The sequence below is a fragment of the Peromyscus maniculatus genome, chromosome 1 (assembly GCF_049852395.1).
Source record: "Peromyscus maniculatus bairdii isolate BWxNUB_F1_BW_parent chromosome 1, HU_Pman_BW_mat_3.1, whole genome shotgun sequence".
Lineage (NCBI taxonomy): Eukaryota > Metazoa > Chordata > Mammalia > Rodentia > Cricetidae > Peromyscus > Peromyscus maniculatus.
In genome coordinates, this window is record NC_134852.1 from 176,200,589 (window position 1) to 176,223,693 (window position 23,105).

The following is a 23,105-nucleotide window of genomic DNA, read 5'->3' on the forward strand; positions in this document are numbered from 1 at the left end:
GTCTCCGGCTCTCAGGGAGAAGCTCTCTTTTGTTAAGCGGGGTGATACCCACTGCTGCCTCCAGAATAGCCATGTATTTCTTGTACCTCATCTTGTCTCTCTCAGTACACGGTCCCGTAAATTCTGCTCACTGTTCAGCTAGGACGACTCAATTAACATCTGCTCTACTAGACGCTGCTACTCGTCCTTTCTTTCCAGTGCTCCGAGTCTGCTTAGCTGGACCTGTCCAATCAGTGGGTGTAGGGGTGGGGGGAGCCAAGCCAGGGAGGATGAAAAGAGGTCTTTCGATCCCACAATGTCGGTATTAGATGAAGCTAGAGAACTCCACATAAAGCACTAACAGAAATGATCTGCAGGGATGAGGTGGCTTTAAACACAGCATCTGATGTCCACTCCCTGATTAATCCACACATAAATCTTTGAGGCCACTAATCCTTCACGCACTAATGGCGCAGGAGGTGATTGATCTCAGGACCCGGTAGTAATTGGTCAAAAGCCTACTTGTCTTTGGATGTATTAAAATCAGAAACAGATTTGCTCTTTCTGCAAATCCCTCCTGGAAAGCTGTACTTTGGCAAATGAGGAAGGAATTCCAGCTGCCATTTTATAGCAATGCATCTCTGTGGTGGACTACTTGCTTGGGCCAACAGCGAAGTCTAATTAATTACAAACAATTCTGGTTGGATGGTTGGTTTTATTCTTAATTGAAAGACTGGTTTTTTTTTTTTTATCTTTTTCTTAAAAAAAAAAAAAGACCAATGTATATTAATTGTATAAAATAATGTATTTCATCTTGGTATCTCCATACTATTTCTTTTATGATTATTGTTTTGTTTTGAGACAAGTTCTCACTAGGTAGCCCAGGCTGACGTCAGACTCATGGTGATTTTCCCACCTCAGTTTCCTAAGTGATGGGATTACAGGCCCATGTACCACATTTTGCTCTATTCCTTTTTAATATCATTTGAAGTATCATAAAGCCAAGATAGGTGATCTCTGTCAGTATGAAAATATCTGGGGCTGGAGAGATGGCTCAGAGGTTAAGAGCACTGGCTGGTCTTCCAGAGGTCCTGAGTTCAATTCCCAGCAACCACATGGTGGCACACAACTATCTATAATGAGATCTGGTTCCCTCTTCTGGCGTGCAGGCATACATGGAGGCAGTATGTTGTATACATAATAAATAAATAAATCTTAAAAAAGAAAGAAAGAAAGAAGGAAAAGAAGGAAGGAAGGGAGGGAGGGAGGGAGGGAGGGAGGGAGGAGAGAGAGAGAGAGAGAGAGAGAGAGAGAGAGAGAGAGAGAGAGAGAAAGAAAGAAAGAAAGAAAGAAAGAAAGAAAGAAAGAAAGAAAGAAAGAAAGAAAGAAAGAAAGAAAGAAAAGAAAAAGAAAATATCTGGACCAGAGAGACTTAGAATCCACCTCCCTCCTCCTCCCTCTTTTTAGTACCTTCCTCACTTTCTGCTCACATGATAAAGTGAACCCCATCCAACTGGTGGACCATGGATGTGCCCTTGTGGAGTGTGGTATATATGATCCAGACTGGAGCATCAGTTTCTCTCTGAGATGAAGATGACTTTACCCCATCCAACCTGGTGGTCCACAGATGTCTCTTGTGGAGCGTGGTACACATGATCCAGACTGGAGCATCAGTTTTTCTCTGAGATGAAGATGACTTTAAAAGAGGAATGCCGGAACTGGGAAAGTGGCTCAGTGGTGAAGAGAACTTGTTGCTCTTGCAGAGGACCTGGCATTGGTCTCAGCGCCCACATGGTGACTCACAACCATCCATAACTCCAGTTCCAGGGGACCTGATACCTTCCTGTCATCTCCAGGAGCACCAAGCATGCATGTGATCCACATAGAGAGCAAAAGACTCATACACATCAAAGAAAATAAGTATTTCTTAAAGAAAGTTAAAATAAAATTAAAAAGAAGAAGAAGAGGAATGCCTTCTTGCATCAGAGTCAGTAAGTAAGGCTGACAGGTAGACAAGACTGTTCTCAGTCCACATGTCCCTCCTCATAATGACAGCTCTTCACAAGATGTTGAGAAAAACAGCACCAGAAAAAAAAAATGTCATCCTTTGGGCTTCTAGATTCAGCTATGTCTAAGGCAATTACCACCCAGGAGAGCCCTGTTGGACTTTTGTTAAAGCTAGCAAGCTGACATTCATTAACTTTAATTTTAGTTGTGTCTTGTCCCTCTGAAAGTGCTGACTCACACACTGCTCCCTCAACCGACTTCTTCAAGTTGTGGGTTGTTCTTGTCCCCACCCTACCCCCGGTCCCCGTTTAATGTGCTACAGAATCATATAGGAACCATGCTGTTCTGTCTAAGCAAATTATAAAAGGGAACATAAAACCAGAGGAGGAACCACTGTATAGCAATCCTGAGCATCACAGATGTCCACAATGAGTCCCAGGCCTCCCAATCCCCATTCTTTTTTTGTTTTGTTTTGTTTTGTTTTGTTTTGTTTTTTGAGACAGGGTTTCTCTGTGTAGCTTTGCGCCTTTCCTGGAACTCACTTTGGAGACCAGGCTGGCCTCGAACTCACAGAGATCCACCTGCCTCTGCCTCCCGAGTGCTGGGATTAAAGGCATGCGCCACCACCGCCTGGCTCAATCCCCATTCTTGACCTCTACTTCTATAAATGTTCTCTGTTCAACAGCCAGTACACACACACACACACACACACACACACACACACACACACACACACACACCATTTCTCTCTTAGTGGACTGACTTTTCCTGACCCAACCACCCAGTCCCAAATAACCAACTCAGAGGTTGAATATGAATTATAAAGTCTCAGCCAATAGCTCAGGCTTGTCACTCAGAGGCTGAATGTGAAGTATAAATGATCAGCTGATAGCTCAGGCTTGTTACTGGTTAACTCTTACACTTAAATTAACCCACAATTCTTACCTATGTTTAGCCACCGGCTTCGTACCCTTTCTCAGTACGGCATTCTCATCTTGCCCCTCTCTGTTTGCTGGCATCTCTCTGACTCTGCCCTTCCTCCTCTCTGAATTCTCATACTCTGGCTCTTGTGTTCAATCTCTTTCTGGCTAGGCCAATCAGCTTTTTATTAGCCAATGAGAGTAATACATATTCACAGTGTACTGAAGGATCATCCCACAGCACTGTCTTTCCTGAATGACTTAAATTAGTAGTCTCTCAAATTCTTTGGGATTCAGTAAGGTAACCTTAAACTGTGTGTTTCTTATTATTTTCCCTGATAGTGTGACCAAACATCTGACAAGAACTAACCTGAAAGAGGAAAGATTAATTCTGGCTCGTGGTTCAAGGCGGGAGTCCATCATGGCAAAGGAGACACAGTAGCCGCTTACAGGAAACAGACAGAGGGAAACTGTCCTTCTTCTTTTCTGCTTTTTGCTTCAATCCAGGACCCTAGTCCCTGGGATGATGTTGCCTGCATTCAGGGTGAGTCTTGCCTCTTTAGTTAAACCTATCTGAAAACGACATCACCAACACGCCCAACGGTGTGCCTCCTTAACACAGTCAAGTTGACAACTGAAATTACCATTTTCTCATATATTTCCTTGCAATTTTGAATGTTTATGGATTATTAAATGAAAAGCTCAGTGCCAGATGTGGGATACCTCCTTACGAATTATTGATCAGAGAGGCCCCCCGAAGTCCCTCGAAACAACATATACTACTTCCCTTTCTGTTGGTTGCCTACTATAACTTAGATGGAAAGGTCCTATTGCTGAAGACAAAACACATTCTGTTGCAGGACACCGAGAAATCCAGTTAGCACTGCCTTTGGATGCTGGGTTTCATCATGCTAGAAGGTGCTGGGCAGGCTTCTGGGGAGGCAGGATATCAACAGAATTACCCAGCAGTGAGCCCTCGACACTACAAAACTGACCTGGTCAAGCAAGGTGTGCCCACTGATGCGAGAGTGGCATGAAGGTTATGGGAGTGACAAACTGCTTTCTGGTTGATTTGAGGCCTGCTCTGCAGGAGAAAACTTATGCCCGACACCGTAAACCTGGTCAAAAGCTCCTGGCTCAAGAGGTTATAGGCTCTAGGGTTCAAATATGTTTATACCTATAAACTAGTGCTGGTCCCAACTCTGGTCAGAGAAGCTTCTTTTTACATTGGGTAGAAGTCTGGCTGGAGAGATGGCTCAGAGGTTAAGAGCACTGGCTGCTCTTCCAGAGGGTCTGAGTTCAGTTCCCAGCAACCACATGGTGGCTCACAACCATCTGTATTAAGATGCCCTCTTCCGGCCTGCAGGGACACATGCAGACAGAACACTGTATACAGAATAAATAAATAAATCTCTAAAAAAAGAAGTCAATACAAACACTCTGTGGTCAAAGAGTTGAACATAAATGACCGCTGAGTCCTCAGCCTTACATGGGTCAACTCTATCAAGCCTCTTGCCCCACTAAGACTCAGGGAACGGTAAGAATAGGGAATGGAAAGAGTGTAAGAGCCAGAGGATGGGGAAGAAAGCTGTGGAATGCTGTCCTCTGGATGTGACATCACTGTTGTACTCATGACTCATGACAGCTATGATTACCACACAAGATAAGCCAACACTATTGCTCAACATTCCGGAAGGTAGCACTAATTTGACCCCGTAGGTTACAGAGAAAAAGAAGTAAAGGTTGGAGGAGGTTTGCTGGGGGATGTCTGAAGGGGGTGGAAGCTGGACAGTTAGGGGTGGATAGGATCAAGATACAACATACATGTGCATAAAACTGTCAAGGAATAAATAAAAGATAGTCAAAACCGGAGTGTTTATCATTTTATATATTCACAATATTTACCCTAAAAAATACATAGTTTTGTTTTTTTCAAGGCAGGGTTTCTCTGTGTAGCTCTGGCTATCCTGGGACTCACTTTGTAGACCAGGCTGGCTTCAAACTCACCGAGATCTGCCTGCCTCTGCCTCACGAGTGCTGGGATTAAAAGCGTGAGCCACCAAGCTTGGCCCATTCCCCCATTTTTAAGCTGAGAAGATTGAGGAGATACAAGATATGATTTCTACTAACAACTAAAATAGACCAAGGGCTCATTTCACTCTATCTGATTAAGCAATTAACATCATCTAACCACAAAACAGTGCAGAAAAACAAGGGACAAATCATTCGGCACTGAAATAGTTCATTTCCATAAGTGTCCCCGAATGCTGCTCCCACTGGTCCCACTGGTCGTTTTGCAAACAATTAGTGCCAGTTAGTCACAAGAATTCTATTGTAGGGTGGACTTGAATTTGGCCGGCTACAGCTGCCGCCCCTGAGAAAAAGTTCCATACAGCCCGCATTTAATCACACAGGAAGACGTAATTACACTTGTGCATCAGACTTTGTTTGAACAAATTGTGTTTCTAATGAGTGTGATAAAAATTACTATGTAGCCCTCCCAAATAAGAGGCCTGAGCTAACCACAGTAAAAAAAATCAAGTTGAACTTGTTACCCATGGAAGCTGTTTCACTACAGGGAAAGCGGCAGGGAGGTTTATAAGTGGGGTGTTGTCGAGTGTCATTTGCTACTGAATTTTTTTTAATTCCGACATTTAACACAGAGCTCTTACAAAATGACTGTCATCTATGATGACCTCACCCAAAACCAAAACTGGGTCTTTCTTTAGGAAAATAATTATGTGTTAGAAAGTATGATAATGAATTAACGTCCCTCTTACAAATGAGATTATTCAGCTTTCGAATGTATTGATTCATTTCTTTTACTATCATCTTTGTGTGAATGCTTTTGTAATATGGATAATATCACAGAAAAACTTAATCTGGACAAAAATGCCCCGTCCGTATATGTGACGTGTTCTTTAACATTCTGAAGGTTTTTTAGAAATACGTAATTATGCGGCTAATTCCCTTAGTGTTCTAGAAGTTCTTTTCTTTTTCTTTTTCTTTCTTTTTTTTTTTTCTTTCCCTTTGAGGTGGGTTTCTCTGTGTAGCCCTGGCTACCCTGGGCTCTGTAGACCAGGCTGGTATCAAACTCAAGAGATCCGCCTGCCTCTGCCTCCCCAGTGCTGAGATTAAAGGCGTGCGCCACCAGATAGGCTTTGAGTTCTAGACATTCTTTACACCTACAACCCCTGTTTTAAAGTAACCTAAAGCGGACAAATAAAAACCCTCCATGGTGCTCCATGGCTTCAGAATGGCCATCCTAACTGTATAGACGTTCACTGAATTATAGTTTGGGGCTGGGCAAGTTTGTGAGTGGCCACCTTTATCTAGCTGTGTGATGTCTGTATTTGTAAATTCATTACCCTAGAGTGGTTTTTGTTTTGTTTGCTTGTTTTGTTCAGTTTTAGTTTGTATGTTCCTTCGTTTGTTCAGATAGGATCATGTTATTTATGCAGCCCAGGCTGAACTAGAATTCACTATGTAGCCCAGGCTAGCTTACAACTCCAGATGATCCTCCTGCCTTAGTTTCACAAGTGCTGGGATTACAGGTGTTCTGTCAGTAGCAATTTAAAATTTAAAATGTATCTGGGATTACAGGTATTAGTGAGTAGCCATTTAAAATTTAAAATGTATCTGATCCCAAATAAGCTTTAGGGTCAAGATGTTCAAGTTCTCCTTCCAGAAGATTGAAACTGCCTGTGGAGGCTGGAGAGACAGCTGAGCAGTGGCTAGCCCTTGCTGTTCTTCTAAAGGACGTGGGTTAGGTTCTCAGCACTTCCCATCTGCCTGCAACACCAGCAGAGCCCATGCCCTCCTCTGGCCTCGCCTCCAAGGGCACCTGCATACGTGTGGCCAGCACTCAAACAGAGACGCAAATACACACATAAACAAAAAATAAACCTTTAAAAACACTGAACGTAAGCTGGGTGGTGGTGGTGCACGCCTTTGATCCTAGCACTCGGGAGACAGAGGCAGATGGATGACCAAGCTGGCCTGGTCTACACACAGAGCAAGTTCCAGGACAGTCAGGGTTACACAGAGAAATGCTGTCTCAAAAACAAAACAAAACAACAACAACAAAAACCCTGAATATAAAAAATTCACACATCAGCCAGCCAGACACAGTGGTGCATGCCTGTATCTCCAACAGCTGGGAGGCAGAGACCACAAAATCACTGCAAGTTCTAGACCTGCCCAGTCCATGCAGTGAGGGTCAGGCCAGGCCGGGGCTACATGTCATGACCTCGTCTCAAAGGGGGAAAAGAATCCCAGATCAGCCTGGCATTCCTTTGAACTAGTTTTTTTTTTTTTTTTTGGAGGAAAAGCGTAGACATCCTTCCCTGGTGGGTACTTTAACTATGTCTATGCTTTTAAAGCATAAACGTGGAAATTCCCCAACACAGCCTATTTCTATGGCCGTGGACTGCTTTCAGGGAGCTGGAAAAAAACCTCAACTCAAAGTAAAAGAGTCAGAATTTTATTTGTTTGATTTTTGTTTTTTGCTTTAAAAAAAAAAAAAAGGTAAGCTATGGTTTGCTTTCTAAACTCACAGGCTCCAGTTCGCCTTCCTCCTCCGGAGGCTCCTCAGAACACATTCACCCGAGAGGCTCTCCCGGGGCCCTTCCCCCACTTCCTCCCACTTCTGTCCATCTTTTCTCAGGCAAAGTTCTGATTTAAGAGACTTCCCCTAAGCTTGGTGTGGAGACACCCACTGTAGACCTAGCTGCTCCCTATGGCCCCAACTACTCAGGAGGCTGAGGCAGGAGGATCACTTGAGCCCAGGAGGTGGAGAACAGCCTGAGCAAAATGAACTCTGAACCTAAGTGTGCGGAAGCCCCTGCAGATGGACTGGCTGACTAGCATATGGAGACTGGTGAGACAGAATGTATCAACGTAAGAGCCAGAATTATAATAGATATCTACTCCCCGCCTCCATGTCTGACCTATTCTCTTCGTAATTGCTAGAAATCGTTTTTGGAACGGACTGTCTATTGGGGGACTAAGGCTGACCCCAGAGTCAGAACACCACAGGAGCTAGTTTAAGGCAAGAAGTGTTTAGCCATTTCCACTGGGAATGTGTATTAGGAGCCTGTGCTCTGAATTCAAGGACAAAGACAGTCTACCCCAAGTCACAGTGGAGAAGGCACCAGTGTGGAGACACAGCCACCTGGGGTCAGAGCCTAGAGACTGAGCACGGACGGATGGGGCTCTCTGCCCTCCCCACCTGACCACCTGGGCTCAGCCTCCAGAGCACACCCAGAAAAGAGAGGACTGGCTGAATTCTCCTCTGACCTCCCTCTGAATGAGGGCTGTGGCACGCGCACACACACACACACACACACACACACACACACACACACACAATCAATCAACATGAAGAAAGAAAGGGAGTGTCTTTTTCTGACTGCCCCAAAGCTTAGTTGGCACAGTGCTTGCCCACCATGCATGAATCGCCAAATTCAAGCCCCCACACTGCAGAAACCAAAGCATTTGGGAGGTAGGAGCAGGGGTCAGAAGTTGAAAGTCATAGACTGCTACATCACAAGTTCGAGACCAGCCTAGGATACTGAGACTGGTCCTTAAAAAAAGAAAGCTAAGCCGGGCAGCGGTGGTGCATACCTTTAATCCCAGCACTCAGAAGGCAGAGCCAGGAATCTCTGCGAGTTTGAAGCCAGCCTGGTCTACAGAGTGAGATCCAGGACAGGCACCAAAACTACACAGAGAAACCCTGTCTCAAAAAACCAAAAAAAAAAAAAAAAGCTGTTCTTACAAGTTTGTCTCCCTGAGCATTCTGAAATGACCTGTAAAGGGGTATGATACAATATGCATCCTTGAATCTCCAACACCTCTCCTTGCTCAGGAGCCAGCACGTGATATGACAGAGACCAGTATCAGAGCTTTCTGATTAAGGCAACAGAGAGGCTAAGACCCTGTAATCTACAATGAGATGCCTGGGTTTGAATCCGGCTTCCCAGGTAATCAGCCATGGAAACTTGGACAGTGTTGGTACACACCTTTAATCCTAGCACTTGGAAGGCAGAGGTAGGTAGATTCTCTTTTAATTCAAGGCCAGCCTCGTCTATGCAGCAAGCTTCAGGGTAGCTAGGACTATATGATGGAGAGACCCTGAATTAAAAAAGAATTTTAAAATAAGTTCTAATTCAGAACACAGATATACTGTGAGCCCGTGAACCCAGGGCTGGGGGCTGGGGGCGGAGGCCTCCTGACCGGACTATGCAGAGCAAGGGCTCAGCAGATGGCAACCTGTGTGACAGACAGAGCTTCCCATTGGCTAGCTGTCACTAAACCATCCTTTAGTGAGCATTTCCATTGTGCCAGTCACCAAGATAAACGTTCTAGTTACACTGTCCTGTTTACTTCTCAAAATAGCCTCCAGAGGTGGCTATAAACACCCCATGTCTTTAAAGGGGGAAAGGCGCCGTGTGAATAAGTGACTTGAAAGAGGACCCACAGGTAATGGTGGAGATGTGATTCCTTCCCTGGTTAGGCTGATTAAAGCCTTCCAGTCCTCCTGACAGAAGCCCAGGGGCCCTGGAGACCTTGGGCTAGATCTCTCAGGGTGATTTAATTGGCAGTGTACTTACCCATTTCCCCCTAGAACATGGGTCTCATGAGGTCAGAGACTGCCGTGATCACCACTGCATTCCCATTACTGGGCCCTGTGTCTAGCAAGTATATGGGCAGCAGTAAGAATAAGCACCGTAGGAATGAATGAATTAGTGCTGGAAAGATGGCTCAGCAGTTAGGAGCACTGTCTGTTCTTCCAGAGGACCCGGGTTCAATTCCCAGCACTCTCACCGCGGCTCACAACCATGTGTTAACTCCGGTTCCAAGAGATCCTGACACACTCTTCCGGCCTCCTCAGGCACACAGGGAGTACACAGGTATACTTCCAGGCCAAACACCCATACAATTTTTTTTTCCTAATTTAAAAAGAATGTGCTGGTTATGATGGCACAGGCCTTTAGTCTTAGCACTTAGGATGCAGACCTGTGAGTTTGAAGCCAGCCAGGACTACACGGGGAGATTCTGTCTTTAAAAAAAAATGAATGAATGAATGAGTGAGTGAGTGAGTGAGTGAGTGAGTGAGTGAGTGAGTGAGTGAGTGAGTGAATGAATTGCTGGGCATGGCAGCTCACACTTATCATCTCAGCATGTGGGAAGCAGCAGCAGAACTGTCATGCTTTCAAGGCCAGCTTGAGCAGTGGAATGAGTAACTGTTTCCAAACAAAAAAGAACGAATGAACAGGTCTTTCAACTCTACTGCAGAGAGCATTACCATGGTTAATGTCTCTGCAGTGAGAATCCAGGTTACTACACCAGTCTAGATAAAGGGACAAGGACAAATCAGTCTAGTCTGTTTCTGTCCTCTCCGAAGCACAGACCCTGTCTAGATCCCCTTTTCAAGTTCAAGGGCTCCACCAACAACTTCAATCTCTAGTCCCATTCCTCTCTGGACACACAAAAGGCAGATCTACCTGCCTGCTCTCCTTTGGAGAGCGCCCCTCACAGGAGTGGCCCTCAAAAAGCTGGGTGCAATCAAGAACACCTGGGGTCTCCGCACCCAGGAAGCCGAGCCGGGAAGATCACAAGTACGAAGCTAGCTTGGCTTACAAAGTAACTTCCGAGACAGCCTGGGCTACATAGAAAGACCCCATCTCCAAGAAAGGGAGGAGGAAGAGGAGAACCTAGGGTTGCTTTCAGGTCTTACCTGAGAATTTGGATGGGTGGGAGGGCTCCCCAGGCCCAGACCTAGAGTGGCTTACTGTTAAAGTGCTTAAACAAATAATGTGGGGTTTGCTCAATATCTGCCTTCCTTTGTGGAGCTTGAATCTGGGGGCTTGGCACAGGTAGGCAGAGAATGCCAGGGTAACAATTCGGCATCAAAACCCCTGGGTGCTGAGTCTCCAAGGAGAGTCCCAGGTTGGTGACATCACCCATGTGGTGTGTGGTGTATGGATATTAAACACATCCGCCATGACTGCCCTGGGTGCTCCAATGGCGACGCATCCGGTTCCTGGTTTCTCTGAACTATGCTCCACCCACTTTCCCTTTGATGGTTTTGCTATGTGTCCTCAATACTGTATGTCACAAGTTAGTCCCAAGTACAGCCATCTGCTGAGTCTGGGGAATCCTCCTGTACCTACCAAACCTGAGTATGTTCTTGGGGACCACTCCACAGAAGCAGGCTTGTGAAATCTTCCTTGTCCAGCCCTAAGCAGGAGCCTCACACATCCTACAGAGAACATGGGAATACTAATGTGTGCAAAGGCCTGGGTATGAAGGAGAGCAAACTGTCTACGGTAGGCCTCAACCACTCAGGCCCTGCTCAGCCAGCACAGGCAGAGCCAGGTAGTTGCAAAGAAGAGCTATTAAATGTCCCTTCTCTGCCAGCTCTGAGAGGAGAGTGCTTAGGACAGACCAGGGCCTCTTTCCCAAACCCAAGAGACTCTCCTACATCTTCAGACATACTAAGCATTCCTTCACATTGGAATATACAAGCTAACGAGAGGATGTTGGCCTGGACATTGTGAACCCGGCAGGAAGGGTAGGGGTGTGCTCTGAGCAATGGGCCACCACCCTGCTGGGACTTCTTTCCTGCAGCAAACCTTCTGACCTTCATGACATGGGCTGTCACAAACACTCACGTATGTCAGCACCCGCTCTCACAATCGGCTTATATCCAGTTATGCCAGGGCTGCACAAATCTCTAAAGCTACTAATCTGTACAGGCAGGGAGGGGAGTGAGTTTTAGTGATGCGGACACCTTGTGCACAAAGGAATCCCAGAGTTCACCTTGGTTCTAGGCTACTCAGCAATGATAGGCAAGAAACAGGGTATCAGTCATAAATCCTGGGCCTATGGCCAGAAGGACAAGAGGGTCCTTTACATGATAAAGAACAGTCCACACTTGATCTGTGACTGTAAGCTGTGCAACTGGACCCTTGGTAACGTGTGCCTTCCAGAAGAAGTGCTGGGAAGACAGGCCCTACATACTCCAAACCTGCCACCCGATGGCAGCTCAGACACTCCCCTGAAACCAGTGTCACCCAGTTCTCACTCTCCTTGGATTCAGAGGACCTGGTAGTCCCCAGCTGCTCTGGTCATGTCACCACCCGCTGTCAGTTACCTCTATTTATTTTATTTTTTTGTTTTTTGTTTTTTTTTTTTCCAGACAGGGTTTTTCTGTGTAGCTTTGGAGTCTGTCCTAGAACTCCCTCTGTAGACCAGGGGGGCCTTGAACTCACAGAGATCCACCTGCCTTTGCCTCTCAAGTGCTGGGATTAAAGGCAGGCGCTACCAATGCCTGGCTTTGTGTGTGTGTGTGTGTGTGTGTGTGTGTGTGTGTGTGTGTGTGTGTGTGTGTGTGTGTGTGTGTGTGTTTTGTTTTGTTTTTTCAAGACAGGGTTTGTCAGTTACCTCTAATAACCTGGAGGCTCCTGTTCTTCCTTCCAGGCTCCCCACACACACCATGGCATCCCTGCATCCAGTTGTTGGCACCTGTTGGTGCTCTACCCCCATCACATCGACAGCGCTACCAAACACCTGCATTCCAGGAGCCCAACCGTACCCTAGCCCTACCACCTCACACACCCCAGTCCTATGGCCAAATGCCCACAAACCATTGGCTCTCAGCCTAGAAGCAGTCCCTGCTTGTCAGGGTCAGGGCTTGTTAGAGACATCAGTTCTCAGACTTCCTCGATCAGAATTCCAGCAGTAGGCTGGAAGGCCCAGTTTTACCCAACTCCTCCATGGTGCGGATGCACAACCCTCCAAAGCCAGTCCACCACCACAGTCTCAGGCAGATCTCAATAGCAAATAATGTTCTCCTACCAAATCCAGCTCACTTCTCTCGAGGCTACCAACATCTTCTGCTAGTAGGAAATCAAAACCTGAGGTCGATAAACTGAGCCCCCATAAAACACAACAGACAACTAGGAAATTGGATACTGATTTTTGATGATAAATCTCGAAGATAATTAACTTTCCACACAGCAGAGAGGGAAAAAATCCTGCCAGGAAGCTTGAAAAATAACAAATATACTAACTCCTTTCCTGGGGAACTTAATTCTAAACATTCTTCAATAAATTGTATTAACAGGATTTTAAAGTCTGACTGTGTACGGGTTGTTTATTTATTTTTGGTGTTGGGTTTTGTTTTGTTTTGCTTGAGATAGGATCTCACCCTGAAATCCAGCCTTCACCCTCCCAAGTGCTGGGATGGAGCTGTGCACCACCAAGCCCGGCTTTGTGCTGAGAAAAGATGCAAGGCCTTGAGTCTGCTAAGCACACATCCTCCCACTGAGCCACAGCCCAGCCTCACTGTATATTTTAATAAGTAGAATTGGCAGATGCTAATCAATACGCGCTTTTATTAAATTGTTTTACTTTTATTTTTTAATTTTCAATTGCCCACCCCATCCCCATTAAAATAACGTCATTAACATTTTAATGGGTTTTATGCTGGATAGTTTTATGTCAACTCTACACAAACTAAAGTCATTTGAGAAGAGGGAACCTCAATAGAGAAAATGCCTCAGTAAGACTGGGCTGCAGGCAAGCCTGTAGGGCATTTCCTTAAATGGTGATTGATGGAGGAGGGCCCAGCCCATTGTGGGTAGTGCTATCCCTGGGCTGGTGATCCTGAGTTTCCATAAGGAAGTAGTCTGAGCAAGCCATGGGAAGCAAACCAGTAAGCAACCCTCCTCCATGGCCTCTGCATCAGCTGCTGCCTCCAGGCTCCTGCCCTGTTTGAGTTCCTGACCTGACTTCCTTTGATGGTGAACTATGATATGGAAGGAAAGCTGAATAAACCCATTCCTCCCCAACTTGCTTATGTTTCATCACAGCAACAGTAACCCTAAGACAGGTGTACACTCTTTCTATAGACATGAAGAGTAACCCTAAGACAGGTGTACACTCTTTCTATAGACATGAAGAGTAACCCTAAGACAGGTGTACACTCTTTCTATAGACATGAAAAGTAACCCTAAGACAGGTGTACACTCTTTCTATAGACATGAAGAGTAACCCTAAGACAGGTGTACACTCTTTCTATAGACATGAAGAGTAACCCTAAGACAGGTGTACACTCTTTCTATAGACATGAAGAGTAACCCTAAGACAGGTGTACACTCTTCCTATAGACATGAAGTCAGCCCATAGAGTAAGTCCTTGCTTACCTATGCAAATACACACTACAAAGATGCTCTGTGTATTTATTAATCTTTCAGTCAAATCGTGTGGAAGATCAGGCACTTTATCAAGTCTTGGAGCAGATGAAGAGTAAAACAAAAGAAAATAAATTCCAAAGGAACAAATGGCTCAACTTACGCTTCAACAGAGAATCTATTCAAAACGGGTTTCTTCTTTATCTAATTTTAAAGGGGGGAAAATGCCAAGAAAAATCAGTCTAAGAAACACGTCAAACGTCTAGGGGTAGATCACACACAAAGCCTGGGTTCAGTCTCCAGCACATGAGCCAGGCATGCATCCCATAAAACAGGACTGTAATTCCAGTACTTAGGGAGGTGAATGCAGAAGGGTCAGAAGATCAAGGTCATTCTCAGCTACATATGAGTTGGAGGCCAATCAGCTACACGAGTTTTTGGACTTTTGTTGTTGTTGTTGTTTTGGTTTTTCCGAGACAGGGTTTCTCTGTGTTGTTTTGGTGCCTGTTCTGGATTTCACTCTGTAGCCCAGGCTGGCCTCAAACTCACAGAGATCCGCCTGGCTCTGCCTCCTGAGTGCTGGGGTTAAAGGCGTGCGCCACCGCCGCCCAGCGGAGTTTTTGTTTTAAAAACAAATTAATACGTTGGGCACTTGAGCGGGGGAGGGGACAGAGCTCTGTGAGTTCAAGACTAGACCGGTCTACATAGCAATGTTCTAGGACAGCCAGGGCTACATATAGTTACCTAACCCCACCCCACCCCCCAAAAAAGCAAATATAAAAAAAGATAATAAGCATCATCAGCTATCAGAGAAGTATAAATCAAAACCACTCCACACCAAGTTAGAGAGCTCAAATTACAAACACAGAAAACAGTGGCAGGAGAGATGGCTCAGTCAGTTAGCCAGCCATGCAGAAATGAGGCCCCAAGGGTGGATCCCCAGCACCTGTATACAATGCAGGCAGTGAGGTACCTGTCTGTAACCTCAGGGCTGGGTGATGCAGAGACAGGCAGATCCCTGGAGCTCATTGCCCAGCAAGTTTAACCAAATCTGAGTTTCAGGTACAGAGAAGGACTCTAACGTCTCAAAAAAAAAAAAAAAAAAAAGATGGAGGGGCTGGGCTGTGGAGAGATGGTGGAGGGGCTGGAGAGATGGCTGAGGTTAAGAGCACTTACAGTTCTTTCAGAGGACCCAAGTTCCATTTTCAGTACCCACACAGTAGCTCACAACCGTATATAACTCCAGTTCCAAAGGATCCAATGCACTTTTCTGGCCTCCAATGGCACTATACACAGTAGTGTACTTACATACAAGCAAAACACTCACATACATAAAATAAAATAAAAGTAAATAAATCCTTTTAAAAAATAAGATGGAAATTAATAGAGGAAAAAACCTGAAACCAACCTTTGGCCCTACACGCATATTCACACACCTACAGGAACACATACACACCACACCACACCACACACACACAGACACACACGCACGCACTCTACAGAAAATTATAGCAGTTCAAGTGGATGACGAGGCAAAGAACAGAGCCGGCTTACAGGGCCAGTGCCCATAGAATGATGCAGCTGCTGTGGAAATTAGCTCCACACATCCTGATAGTCAATAGACTTGCCACAGAATCCCACTTCTAGGAATACACCCAAGAAAAATGAAAATGTATGTTCATATGAAAACTTCCACATGAATGCTCACAGTAGCATTATTCATTCTAGCCAGAATGTAGATGAATGGATATCAAAATGTGTACCCCCTTGATTATCATCATCATTAATCATCAAGAAAAAGAAATCAAGTGGGGGCCGGTATGTAACTCAGTGGTAGAACAGTGACTAGCATGGGCAAAGCCCTCAACTCAGTCTCCAGCTCTACCAAAAGGCAGGGACGCGATAAACCTCGAAAACCGTAGGCTAAATTAAAGAAGCCAAGATGAAGGACAGCATGTTGTATAATTTCATTCATAAAAAATGTCAGTAGCCAAGTGTAGTGGCTTCTGACTGTAATCCCAGCACTTCGGAGGCAGAGGCAGGAGGATTGCTAGGAGTTCAAGGCCAGACTGGTCTACATAGTGAGACCCTATCTCAAAAAAATAAACAGGGCCAGGCAGTGATGGCCCTTGCCTTTAATCCCAGCACTCAGGAGGCAGAGGCTGGCAGATCTCTCCCTCTGCTGAGTTCAAGGCCATCCTGGTCTACAAAGTGAGTTCCAGGATAGCCAGGGGTATTACACAGAGAAACTCTGTCTCAAAAACAAAACAAAAACAAATTTAAAAGTTAGGAAATGCTTGAAAAAGATCAATCTATGAACAGAAAGACTGACCTGGCTAGTTTTATGTCAACTTGACACAGGACAGGAGTCACTGGAGAGGAGGGAGCCTCCATTGAGAAAATGCCCCAATAAGATCAGTCGATAGGCAGGACCGTAGAGTATTAATTAATGATTGATGGGGGAGGGCCCCGCCCATTGTGGGTGGTGCCATCCTGGGCTGGTGATCCTGGGTTCTATAAGAGAGCGGGATGAGCAAGTCATGATGAGCAAGCCAGTAAGCAGCACTTCTCCATGGACTCTTCATCAGCTCCCGCCTCCAGGTTCCTGCCCTTCTTGAGTTCCCTCACTCACTGCTTTTGATGACGAATAGTGACACAGTGTGTAAGCCAAATAAACCCTCCCCAATTTGCTTTTGGTAATGGCATTTCCTCTCAGCAATAGAAACCTTCACTAAGACAGACCAATGGTTACCCCTGGGACATTTGAGGAGGGAGACTGAGTCATGCCAGCCAACAAACACAAGGTGTTCTTTTTAGGCAGACAAAATGTCCTAAAATTGAACATAATAATAATTATACAATAAGTACACACTGAATTGTGCATTGCACTAGGTGAATTGGATGGCACATGAATAATCTCTATAAAGTTGCTTTTTATCTTTCTTTCTTTTTCTTGTTTTGAGACAGGGTCTCACTATGTAGGCCTGAAGGTCCCATGTAAACCAGGTTAGACTCAAACTCAGAGATCTGCCTGCCTTTTGCTGGAACTAAAGGCATGTGCCACCATGCCCAGCCCTAAAAAATTGCTTTTCAATTGGCGTTAAATCTACCGAGAGAATTACAAACAGACTTGTTAACTGAAAAGTGCGAGATAAATGAAAGAGTGTGAGGCAGCTGTGTGGCTTTTTCTATCCCCTTTTCATTATAATTTATAAACGGAGATAAGAGGCAGCTTTTGTTAGCACTTTGCAGTTTACAAGCACTTTTACACCACATGAAGAGTTTTTTGAGGCCTCACTACAATCCTGGAAGGAGAGATAATTATTCCTCTAATTTTACACACAGGCATGCAGCAGCCCTGAGTCTGGGATATATGCCCCCTGTTGATTCCACAGGGAAGTAAAGGTCTGCTCTGCTAGACAGCCCTGATCAGCACAGAACTCTCCATCCTCCTGTTTGTGTGCCACCACATCCAGCTATGTGCAGCCAGATTGCATTTTGGAGTACCAGACAGTACCTTCAAGTTGGCATGGAAGATTAACATTATTGATCCATGTCAGTAATAAAAGTGTCTCAGAGTCAGTTTGCCAGGCATTAGTCTGGCTACCTTAATGCCACCATCAAGCCAAGCATAATCTAAGCTATCAGAGGTCTCAAGTGCCAGCAAAAGAACCCTTTGCTCCTTTGGAGTTTACTTCTGTTTTCGTTCTTTTTTTTTTTTTTTTTCATTGACTTCAGTGCCGAGTGCAGAACCTGATATTCCAGAAGATCAAGATTCATTGATATTCCAAATGAAGAATGAATGAATGGGTGTCTAGCTCCCTGGCAGTGAGTGAGACCAAGCAGCCAAGCACTTCTGATTCTATATGGGTGGATGATGAAAAGAACCATGGTTACAAGACCAGGGTGACCTCAATTTCCGTTCTGTCATATGAGAGGAAGGGAGGGAGAGAGGGAAGGAGGGAGGGAGGGAGGAAGGGAGGGAAGGCTGGAGAGCCCAATGGGGTGGTTGTCAAGACTGAATCACAATATATTCAGAAATCTCTGGCTTACAATGGGTCATACACCAAATGTTTACTGACACTAAATCAAAGTTAGTACCTTAATCTTTCCTATGGAAAACCAGTATTCCAAATCTCCATGGAGATCAAGAGCCACTCATTTAGAAAAAGAGTGGCTCTTTTATCCAGAACTTGGGAGGCAGAGGCAGGAGAATATCTGCGAGTTTGACACCAACCTGGTCCAGGACAGCCAGGTCTACCAAGAGAGAACGAGTCTCACAAAAAGAAGAAAAGAAGGCCAGGTGGTAGTGGCGCACGCCTTTAATCCCAGCACTCGGGAGGCAGAACCAGGTGGATCTCTGTGAGTTTGAGGCCAGCCTGGGCTACAGAGTAAGTTCCAGGAAAGGCTCCAGTGCTACACAGAGAAACCCTGTATCGAAAAAAACCAAAAGAAAAAAAGAGAAGAAGAGGAAAAGGAGAAAGGTGCAGATTACAACTGGCAAACTCATACTGATTTTTGAATATTATTATTGTTGTTGTGTGCTTTTGGTATGGGTGTTTTGTCTGAATGTATGTCTGTGTACCATATGCCCTCTTCTGACCTCTGAAGGCACTACACTCATGTGGTACACAGACATATATGTGGGCAAAAAACCCATACATAAAAATAAATAATAAAAATGTTTTAATATTTTTAAAGAGTATCTTAGTTTGCATGTCCATTCAAGCATGTGTGTCCATGTGCATTTATCCAAATGACTCTCAAACCTGTTTATATAAGAGAACCACTACAAGTTCCTAAACATTCAATAACTGAATAGTTGGCAAGTTTTCATTCTTAATAATCTTATTGCTTGGGTGTTTCCTGAGGATTTTTTTCCCCTCTCCTTGGACTGCAAAATAGTGTTTGTCACTACATAAAACATGAAAATACAGTTTATTTCAAAAGACATTCTCGGAAAGGAGGAAAAGATCTGTTCCACTTTGCCTTGCTAGAAATAAAAAGAATTAGCAGTGTGGAACCCTGTGAATGCAGGAATCTTCTGCAGAAGGAGCTTTCTTGCTAGATCTTGGCTGAGTAATAGTCAACAATTTCAAAGGGGTTTTTCAATCAAAGGAAGCTGTAAATTCCTTCCTCCGTGTGATCACCTCCTTCAGATGACAATCTCAGCACAATCAGTCATGAGTCTTAAGAAAGAAAAGAAAGAGCCTGGATGAAGGACCTGCCACTATGCAGTTATTTATTAAACTGCCCAATACCCCTGTCCCCTGTCTGCTGTGTTCTGAGTCACGTTCTTTACCTATCACAATGACTTCTGAGACCTGTTCATGTTTATGTTCTCACTGAAAACTGTGCCTTCAAACCACATACCGGACATCTTAACAACTACACAACTCACCACTGCCAAGTTTTTCTAAACCACAGAAACATTCTTACAACTATGGATGGCGCTACTGGAACATCACACTGCACATTAAAATAAAAGTAAGGGATCGGAGTTCACAGGGTAAGTGCTTGTATCGCTCCTGTAGGGGACCTAAGTTGGTTCCCAGCACCCAGTCAGCCAGCTCACAAAGACCTGAAAGTCCAGCTCCAGGGGATCTGATGCCCTCTTCTGGTCTCCTCAGGCACACCCACACACCCCCACATAATCAAACATAAATAAATCTTTTAAACATATATAAAATAACACATTTTAGTCAGGTAGTAGTGGCCTTTAATCGCAGCACTTGGGAGACAGAGGCAGGCAGATCTCTTAGTTCAAGTCCAACCTAGTCTACAGAGTGAGCTCCAGAATGACCAGAGAAACCCTGTCTCAAAAAACTCGTGTGTGTGTGTGTGTGTGTGTGTGTGTGTGTGTGTGTGTGTCTTTTAATAAAACAGGTTGAAGTATTTTGAAAATATATATCAAATCTTTTTCATCCCCCTCAAGTCTTGCTGTGGCTCCCATATTTTCGGAGACAACCTTTTTCTTAAAGTTCATTTGAACTACTTTCAAAACTTCATTGGAGTCAGTGATTAAAGAAGGAGGGGGTATTGGTGTGATGTCTCAGTGCTTAAGAGCATTGGGGCTGTTCTTCCAGAAGATTCGGGTATGAGTCCCCAAACCCGATTCCAATGGATACAATGCCCTCTTCAGGCCTCCAAGAGCACTACACAGATCATGGTGCACAGACTTCCATAGAGCCAAAACACCTAGTCACATAAAAGGGGGAGGAGGGGCTGGGGAGCCGGTTCGTGGGTTAAGCACTTTCCACTCAAACTTCACTTGTGGGTGACAGTGAATGATGGGGTGCTGTGGGGGCCAGCCTATAATCTCAGCTGGGAAGCTAAAACAGGGATCCTCGGAGCAAGCTGGCTACCCAGACTAGCAAATCATCAAGCTCTGGGTTCAAGTGAGAGACATTGTCTCAGCGTAAAAAATGGAAAGCTACTGAGGAAGCCATCTGATGACAATCTCTAGCTTCCACATGCAGGTCCACACAGCATACACAAGTGCCAGCACGCACACGCACACACACACACACACACACACACACACACACACACACACTGCCAGGCTCATGGGGTAAAGGTACTTGCAGCCCAGTGTGACAACAGTTCCACCCCCAGGATCCACAAGGTAGAAGGAGGAAACAGACTCTCAAAGCTGTCCCCTGACTTCCACAGGAGCACCCTGGCATGGAAGCCCCACATGTATACCCTCAAACTCGCTCACACACTCAATAAATAAACAAAAGGGGTTTTCTTTTTGTTTTGAGACAGGGTCTCACTGTGTAGCCTCGGCTGGCCTGGAGTTATAGACCAGGCTAGCCTTGCCCTCATAAGAGATTGTCCTCCTCTGCCTTCCAAGTGCTGGGATTAAAGGCGGGCACCACCAAGCTCTGCTGTAAGTATTTTTCTTTTAAGTTCAAATTCATTTCCCAGTAGCAAGGGGGTGAGGAATTAGAGATCATGCATTTATACTTAGTTAACTGGTGCAGGTTGAAACCCCTGGGCGACTCCATTATGTGGCAGCCTAAACAAAAGAAAACCCTTCTGACTCTTTATCTTCATTAATAGAAATGCACACACCAGAAGCCTGCTACTATCCTGCCTTGTCCACTCAGGAATACTGGGACGCTTGTTTCTATTCTACCCACGTGACTCTACTTTTACCTTACATTCCTAGTCAGTATTCTCAGTCCCCTGAAGAAAACAGCGTATTTGATGCCGCTTAATTGTGCATTTTAGGTTAAAATGCTCAATTTCACATTCTGTATATTTGCTAAAAAAAAAATTTAAGTCCAGAAACAAAAAAAACCCTGCAAGCTTACAGGCTAGTCAAATATTTTCCAATCTCAACAAAGAGCCAATCGCTCTAGGGTGGAGTGGGTAGGTCCAATGTGGCTGTACTGTCTGTCCCCACTTTTAAAATAGCATTCAAATTTAAGACCGGGTGGGAATGTGGTGTGAATCATTCCTTCGCTTGGCACCCGCAACTTTTCTTGGAGACACGGCGAGCCAAAGGTCAAAGTGCAAATAGATCCCGGGGTAACAGGTCTAGGGTGCGGCCTGAGACCTGGGTTTTCAAGAGGCCCCCAGGCAATGTCCCAGGATCCCTCTCTCCTTACCAGGAAACTGGTCTTTCAAATGAATTGGACAAGTTGGAAAACTTTGTGGACGGCGGGAGGAGCCTCTCTCAGCAGCACGCGCACACCTGTGGGCCTGGGATGGCGCCACGGACAACCAAGAGACAGCAGTTCAGAAACCCTCTCGCAAACGGCAGCAGGCTGGAAAACACCCTTCTCAAGCTCGGGGAATGCTCGGCATTCGGTGGCCTTTTTCCAACACAAAGATCTCCAACTCGGCTTTGACTGAGTCCCACAGAAGAGCCGTGGAAAGCAGCCCTGGGGAGCTGACAACGCCCTGCGTGTTCACAACTCTGCCCGTCCCTTACGAGTGGGTCGCACGACCCTAAGTATACACACACACACACACACACACACACACACACACACACGTACGTACGTATTAAATGTTTCACAAGTTTTCCAGTGCGCGGCGTGGGGAGACCCATGGCCTCTCGGATCGCCCCCACCTGCACCCAGTCTTCTTCCGCCAAGCCCATCCAGGCCACCCACCTCTAGAGGAGACGAATGAAACAATGTCCCCGCCTGGAAGGACAAGGAGGAGCCAGGCACCTGTAGCAGCGGTGTATACTCAGGTCCCGGGTGAACCTAAATCAAACCCGGTGATGCGAGTCTGCCCAGGGGTGGGAGAGGGAAGCAGGCAGAGAGCAACGCTCAATAAACCACCCCCAAACCCCACCAGGAAGAGCCAGCGTCCATGCACGCTGCCCCACGGCCGATCGGGGCTCCAGGGCAATCCTGCACCCCGGGAAGGACTGGGCGGCAGTACTCGCCTGGTTAAGGGGGGCGGCGGCAGCCAGCAGAGTTAGCGCACAGCGAGGCGACGGTCCCCGGCGTTGGGTGGCACGGCGCGGGCAGCGCCTGTCCGGAGGCGGAGTGCCACGGGCTGCCCCAGCAGGCGGGAGCCAGTGACCTCGGCCACCGGCCGCTCCTGGGTATTGTTGTGACTCAACCTATTTCCTGTTTGGAGGTTTAGGAGAAGGAAAAAAAAAAAGTGCCTATCGAAAGTGTGTGTGGTTGGGGGGAGGGTAGGTGGGCGGCGGCCGTCACCTGCTTCCTCTGGACCCGGAAAAAAAAAAGACGCTACTTCAGCTCGCGCCACTTCGGGACGTCGGGATGGGCGGAGGGGAAGGCCTCACCGGCGCCACCCAGCGGTGGGGCAGGGACTGAGTGGCGCTTGAGCCTCTCCCCCTTCTCAGCAAAACCCCCTGAGCTTCCGGCCCGAGAGCCCTTCTCTGGGTTTATTCGTTCCCGTCCAGATCTGCCTTCAGTCCTTTCCCGGGTGTGGGCGAGGAAAGCTCAGCCACCCTTCTGTAACTACGGGATGGACGTTTGCGGGCCATGGTGTGTATTGGGTGGGGGAAGAG

The 23,105-nt window shown here is 46.0% G+C and overlaps 1 protein-coding gene across 2 annotated transcripts in view; it reads right to left on the reverse strand.

Moving 5' to 3' along the window:
* Tjp2 (tight junction protein 2) overlaps positions 1–22,859 on the reverse strand; it is a 132,748-nt gene extending 109,889 nt beyond the window's left edge. For both annotated transcript variants that reach the window (XM_076561450.1, XM_006977643.4), the window contains exon 1: positions 22,512–22,859. The gene's annotated coding sequence lies outside the window, so the exon portion shown is untranslated. The remainder of the gene's footprint in view (positions 1–22,511) is intronic.
* Between the last annotated feature and the right edge of the window lie 246 nt (positions 22,860–23,105).